Here is a 7,710-nt window from a genome sequence, read left to right as displayed (position 1 = left end):
CCCTTCATGTCCTCAGCCTTGAATCATTGGTGGGAGAGCAGCTTTGTATGTCTTGGTATCCAAGTGAGATCAGTGGCTGAATTAAAAGAAGTGTTGGGGATTTCTTGGCTTTAGCCTGTGGGGAAGTCGAGACTTTCCATCCAGTCATCCTGGACTTTTTGTGGCCTTTCCCAATCAAGTGGGAAAGGAAAGGAGCAGCTAGTGGGAAGAGGTCGCTCAAGGTGTTTTTGTGCTTCAGGCAGAAAATCTCCAACTCAAAACCACCACCACCCTTCTCAAATTGATATGAGACGTTTAATTTAAGAAGACCTGTGCTTTGATTGTGATTCGGAACTGCACCGTGTGGCTCCCTGTGTTCTTCAGAGAATTGTGTCTCCTACTGTTTAGCAGCAGCCCATTTACCCATGGGAGGGGCCAGGGGGATGAGGCTGATGGCTGGTTCAGGTGTCTGCACCCTGAATTAGACATACAGTCAGATGCAAATTGTGGGTTCTACTCAATTTGTGCATGTGCGGTGTGAAATTTTGATCAGCCCAGAGAAAGGGCTTCCCCTGTGCAGTGGCATAGCTAGGGGTGCATGGGGTTGCAGGTACCCTGGGTGCCACGTCCTAGGGGCACACTGTGGGGTTACACCCCCCTCGCAACTACACCTCAATCCCAAATGCCCCAACACAGTTGAACGCTGACAAGCAGAGTTTACCCTACCCCCAGTCTCCATGTGGACATCAGGAGCAGGGCAAGCTGGGCTCACCCCCACCCCCATCTCTATGTGGTGATTGGGAGTGGGGCCAGCTGATCTCCCCATGCAGGTAGGGAGTGTCAAGGGCCTGTTTGAGCCCAGCGAGACTTGGGTCCAGCTTGGGTAAGCCTGCAGCTTAGAGCTCTACCCAAGCTTGGTGGAGGCCTTTTGCCTAAACCATCAACGGGCCAAAATTGGGTTTGAACTGGATCTATCAGGCTTGATTTGGAAAGCCATAGATAATGAGTCAACAAAAGAAGAAAAGTGGGCTTGCAAAAATCCATGGGTACATCAGGGGGAGGGCATGAATGGGTACATCAGGGGGAGGGCATGAATGTGCATGAATGGGTACATCAGGGGGAGGGCGAAGCCTCAGGGCAGATTTCATTGCTGAGTGCTCACCTTAAGAGTTGTCCTTAGGGGAAAAAAGGAAGTTCCTTTTTCTCCTGGGATAACCTTTATCAAGCATAGGCTAAACACCACAGGTGTCAAACTTGCGGCCCTCCAGATGTTATGGACTACAGTTCCCATCATCCCCTGCCAGCATGCTGGCAGCAGATGATGGGAATTGTAGTCCATAACATCTGGAGGGCCGCGAGTTTGACACCCATGCAACACAGTCTGGGAATTCCATAGCCGCTCTCTGACCAGACAGGGAATTGGCTGAGGTTGAAGCCTACAGGATACGTGTGGTGTCCAGAGATCAGATGTACTAAAAGATTGCATATGATTTGCAAAGAACAAGCAGACTTAACCTAATCTACATCCTACCATCAGTTGACTAATAATCTACCGGATGAGACTGCAGCAGAATCATATCCTATATTTCTCAATGGGCTTATCAGTGCCCTGATGGTCTCATCAAAATACCCTGGAGAGCATAGCGGAGAAACTGCGCCCTGGATGTTGAGTGCAGATTGCTCTCTTTGGGTCTGAAGAGGTAAGAATGACCTGACCTGGTCAAAAGGGTGTCACAACCTTTGCTCTGTGATTGTTAGTAGGTGAGAGAGGGACCCTGAAGTCTCCTTAAACTGCTACTTTATTATGTATTTTGGCCAGTTGGCCTTTTCTCCCCTTCGATGGTGTTACAGTTGGGTGTAAGGGGTTAATCCGAGTGGTAAGAATATTGAATAAGTTTACCCTTCCCCTGAAATATTATTTGTACACTGAAGCTCAGGTGAGAAGGTCAGAGATAGCAGTAGAGTAGTCAAACTGGAGCAAAGAGCCATGCTTGAGAATGGCAGGTCTCAATGTGTATACTCATTGGACATGACTGGCTAATCCAACTGCACCTGAAACACAGCACTGCCCATTTTTGACAGAGGTTGACTGGAAAAGGGCAAAGTAATGCCAACAATTCACCCAGAGATACAACAGGTAGCTTCTCCTGGGGTTGGTGAACGGGGTTCCCAAGAGTTTCCAATCATTTCTTATGGCGCTTACGTGTGCTTGGCCTGCTGTAGCTGGGGAATTGCTGCTCTAGCTGCTGCACCCAAATGTGAATGGAAATAGCAATACTTGGCGCTGAGTTAGCTGAAATGATGATAGGCATCATCCATATCAATTAGCCATTCAACATAAGCTACAAAAGGGACACTAGGACTTCTTTAGATGCCTTTTAGGCTGTGAACACCCCAAGCCTGCCTGATGCAGCAAGAAGTAGAGCCTGGAAATATTTCTTTTGTGTATGACATTTTAAGGGGTTAAACTAGAGCTATCCCTAGCCCCTTCCATCAGCCTTCAGAGCTTTGTATGTTTTAAAGGATTCTGTCCCTTTTCAGTTGGGGCAAGGCCTATACTTTTAAAGTTAAAAGTAGACGTGTGATGAAATGAGGTGGAATGCGTAGAACTGAAGGAGAAACCAGGAAAGTGGGCAATTACGTAACAAAGTCAAGTAGATGGTCCAACCTCACCCCCTCACTCCAGTTTTAATGTCAAAGCAAAGCAAAACTTCCATATGGAAGCAACCTGGATCCTACTCCTCCTGCTCTCCCCAAGAGCTTGTGTTGACTTCTTCTACCCGCCCCACCCCAAACCTTTAAGGTTCTTCTCACACTGGGACACTGTTTACGCACACACACGGGAGGCTGAATCAGTTCTCCATATTACTGCAAAGTATTAATTCAGACTGGTCCAAGTTCACTTGCTGCCCATCCTGCAAGTGCATTTATTGTCTGAATCGTCTGAATTTATTGTCTGGATTGTCTGAATTTTAAGTGCTTCCTAGAAAGGGGATGACCCATGGGGCTGGGTTGATTGAAGATGTCCCAAAGCTGTTTCTTCCTTAGGATCATTTGGCAGTGTGATGGTGATGGTGTCCATCACAAGGAAGAAGAAAAAGAAGAGTGTGGATTAATACACCACCTGTCTCTCCTGCAAGGAGCATCAAGGCAGCTGAGAAACTCCCTTTTCCTTTCCTCTCCACACAACAGAGATAGGTGGGGCTGAGGAGAGTTCGGAAGAACTGTGACCAGTCCAAGGTCGCCCAGCAGGCTTCATGTGTAGGAGTGGGAAAACAAATCCAGTTCACCAGATAAGAGTCCACTGCTCATGTGGAGGAGTGGGGAACTGAATCAGATTCTCCAGATTAGAGTCCACTGCTTTTAACTAGTGTGGTGTAGCGGTTAAGAAGCGAAGAGTTTGGATTTATATCCCCTTTCTCTCCTACAGGAGACTCAAAGGGGCTTACAATCTCCTTGCCCTTCCCCCCTCACAACAAACACCCTGTGAGGTGGGTGTGGCTGAGAGAGCTCCGAGAAGTTGTGACTAGTCCAAGGTCACCCAGCTGGCGTGTGTGGGAGTGCACAGGCTAATCTGAATTTCCAGATAAGCCTCCACAGCTCAGGCGGCAGAGCTGGGAACCAAACCCAGTTCCTCCAGATTAGATACACAAGCTCTTTACCTCCTACACCACTGCTGCTCCTGTTTCTCCTGTTGGGATGCACTTTGTAAGGATGAATTCCAATCCGCAAGGAAGACTTAACTGTTCTGGTCCCCCATGTGGATGTTGCTAGGCAATCGTTATCCATGGCAGTGTTTCATCTTGTCTTTAAAAATGTCAGACCTGGTGGTCTGTAAACAGGCAAGGAATGAGCTCCATTCAAAGCTGCTACCCAGAGTTCTAGTGGACACATGGAGTGGACCTGGTTCCTAAAGAGCTTTCACCAGCCTAAAAAATGGAAGAGTTTCTCCCATTCTCATCATACAGGTAAGTTCTGCTTGGCAGCCTGCACAGAGATGTCATTTGACCCTGAGCTTCCCCTCGGAAGATACTGCCTTGTGCCCTATTCCCATAAATTCATCCCCAAGAATGAACTGTGGGAAATGGTGTTTAAAAAAATGTTTTTCCCTTGGTTAGACTCGATCTCACCATACTAGCGCACATCCGTCTGATATTGCAGTCTTTGGAAAACATAAGTCCATGAACTGAGTTTGGATCATCAGTTGGTATGAAGAATGCAGAGGTTGCAATCGAGTCATTGAATTCTGGGGAGGCAGCAAGAAATCCATGCAGTGACCTCAGGTGCAAGTAAGGATGCTTTATTTTTTAAACAAATTTAAAAATAAATTCCAATCCATCAGTGAGCTATAAATCTTAATCTTTGAGATGTTATGACGCTCCTTTGTGTGGAAGGAATACGAACGACTGTCAACACCCACTGTACTGTATTGTGACATGGGAATTATGATCCCATGCAATAAATTAATAAGTATTTTATGTATTGAACGTTAAAGCAATTAAAATGATGTAGTTGCGCTGCTTAATGGGTGGGGAGGGCAGCAAATTATTCCCTTTGCTGACAAAATAGCCTTAACCGGCCCCATGGCTTGACTCCGGCTGTTGATGAGAGGCATTTTTCTTAAACTATCTGAAGGCTCAGCTGTAATGTTATAAACATTCCTGAGCGGAGTCCCGGTCCACAATTCAGCTCCGGGCAGCATGCCCACTTTCTCTGTCATTTGGATTTCGGCACGAGACACTAAATATTTAGGTTTTCTGGAAAGGCTGAGCTCCAAGCCCACAACATCCTCAGTCGCTGCCAGAGGTTTCTTCTTCCACTGCCTGGCAAAGTGGGGAGGAGGGAGCAGCAGGAATGTTAAAGCATCCCTGGAGCAAGTGGTGCCAAGTGAACCTAGGCCAGGGCAGTGATAACAGGTGTAGCCTTACCTGGGCAAGTTACTCCACTGCCATGGATTGTACAGCCTGGATTTCAGCTGAGCAACCAGCACCCGAGGCCACGCTGCTTACTCCTAGCTGTCGGTGGTGTACCAGGAACTTCCCCAGTAAGGTGCAGGCCAATCAGTCTGTCCCTGCCACCAAACAGCTAGGATTGCCAACCTCCAGGTGAGGCCTGGAGAGCCACCTGGAATTACAGCTGATCTTCATACAACAGAGATCATTTCCCCTGGAGAAAATGGCTGCCTCCACCCTTCTGGATTCCCTCCCCTTCCCCAAATTTCCATGAATTTCCCAGCCTGGGATTGGCCACCTTAACATGGTACCCCGCTCCTGCCAGTGAGAAACACCCTCTACCCCACACAGCCTCTGTCTGCCCCCCCTCCCCCCCTTTAGCTCTTTTGTGGCTGACACGGATGGTGCAGCGTCTCTGCTCTGCCTCGATGCTTCCGGTTTGCTGCCTTTTCCCAAAGCCTTGACAAAACCAGAAGACTGAGGGGGGGCAGGGGGGGGGTATGTTGTCTCACTCCAATCGCCTGTCAATTCCATTGACTCAAAAGCCCGCTGAGGTTGCAGCGGGAGCCCGGGCTCCGTGCCAGAATCTTCTGGGCTGGCAGCCAAGCCAAGAAGCCACCTGCCCGGGCTCGGCTCTTCCAGCTGCCCCCTCCTTCCCAGGCCTGCTCCAGCTCTCTGGTTGAGTAACTTTGGCTTTTGTTCTGCTTTGCCCACAACCGTGATATTCCAACGCCGATCACTCTGGGGTGCCAAGGCAGATCATCTGGCTGTTCCCTGGAAAGGAGGGGGGGAAGCTCTGGGGGTGTTTTTCTTCTCCATATAGAGCCTGCAAACTAGAACAAAACCACCTCCCGCTCTTCCCCTGAATGGATTTTTTTTTCCTTTACAGAACCAAAGTCCCTTGTGCAGGGCAGGGTGAGCTGTCAGTCCTGTTCAGTCTCAGGTACCGCAGAGCTGCCCTTGAGGAAATTCAAGGAGGCCCCACTTCAGGCCATTTCAGTAGGGGGCAGGCAAGATTGTCCACTTTAAGAGTCTCGCTAGGCTATATTCCCAATAAAACTGCCGACAAACAGAATCTATTTAAAAAGGCTTCTCGGGATGGCTTTGTTTCTACTTTATAATAACTGTAGCAATGTTACCCACACAGCTCCGACACTGACCTTTCTAAGCAGAGGGATTTCTGCATTTGGCACACGTGCCTAGTAGAAGATGGCTTGATTTGTTATAAAACTGTGCAAAACCAACGAGCCGGCCAGGTGCTCTGAATCACATTAGGATGTGGAGGCCAAAAAGATGACGAAAGCCTGCGCTGCTAGAAAAGAGTGTACCACAACGAATGGCAGGAAGGGGGACCTTGGTCTTGGATGCCCATTCCCATTTAAAAAAAGCCTGTGCCTAAAACTAACACAGCCGGGAGAATAGTTCCAGCTCTTCTTCTGGGGTGCTGGGCTCGTTGCCTGTGCTTTGATTGTGTTCCTGCATTGCAGGGGGCTGGACTTGATGGCCCTTGAGTCTCTTCCAACTCTATGGTTCTACTTGCAAGGGACTTCTGCCAACAAAGTGGAGCGTCCCCACTGTGACCCTCCAACTGCAGTCTGCGTTAGTACAATCCGTTCTAACACATCCTTCACCTGAATGTGTGAACCACAGGTTGCATGGTGACCTGACGTCATCCCTAAATGGGGCAATTCAGATCCTTCCTGGTTGACAATAGAAATGAAAGCCGCTAGCAAAAAGGGGGTTGTGTGCAAATAAGAAATTTCAGGTCTCTTTAAGAAACTGTAATTTGTTGCTCCTGTGCAGAGTTAGCAGGTAAGCTGTTTCTTCCAGTGGTGACAAAACAGGTCTCTAACATGTGTTCACAAGGCCACGTGCAAAGGAAAATCAGAACACCTAGAATCTCATGGGGGCACTTTGAAATTTCCAGACCCAAGGCTACTGCACAGGGAGCAGGACATCTCGTTGGCAGTGTGGCCTCGGGCTCTGGGGCCTTTGAACCCTACTCCACCTCACAACGTGGCTAGGAGGCTAAAAGATCCTCCGCAAAGGGGATGTGTGTAAAAAGCTAGCAATCTTCTCCTACTGGTCTTGGTTCAGGCTGCCTCTTGACAGTGTTTCACAGCTGAGACTGTCTTGGAAGAAGGAAAGACAATTGAGTGCAAGATACCTGAAACCAATAACGTGCACCCTGGGGGGCGGGGAGAACGAGCATTTCTGCTTTTCCTCTCCCCCGTTTCCCGTGGCAAATATCAATCCGCTAATGGTGTTTTCAGAGCAAAACATGGAGGGCTTGTCTAAGTGGGAGCTTGCTTTGGAATTGCCCGTCTCTGAGCACAGGCTGTTCTGGGAGCTGTGTTCTCCGCTGGAGTCTTGGCATCACAATCCTGGCGAGGCTTCCAGGAGCTGCAGGTTCGGGCACCCAACTGCTTCTCCCCTCCCTGCTTAGCAGTTCTGCTTCACAGATGGCCACGCTGGACTGCCCTACTTGGCGGGGGTCTTCCTCTAACAAGCAGCAAGGGGGATGGGTAGAAGAGAAGAGTTTGGATTATCCCCCCCTTTTTTTCTTCTGTAAGAAGACCCAAACAGGCTTACAATCTCCTTTCCCTCCCCGCTCCACAACAAACACCCTGTGAGGTAGGTGGGGCTGAGAAAGCTCTGAAGAATTGTGACTAGCCCAAAGTCACCCAGCTGACATGTGTTGGAATGCACAAGCTAACCTGGTTCACCAGATAAGCCTCCACAGCTCAAGTGGCAGAGCGGGGAATCAAACCCAATTCTT

This window comes from Sphaerodactylus townsendi, linkage group LG05 (genome assembly GCF_021028975.2).
Source record: "Sphaerodactylus townsendi isolate TG3544 linkage group LG05, MPM_Stown_v2.3, whole genome shotgun sequence".
NCBI lineage: Eukaryota > Metazoa > Chordata > Lepidosauria > Squamata > Sphaerodactylidae > Sphaerodactylus > Sphaerodactylus townsendi.
Note: the sequence above shows the minus strand (reverse complement) of the source record.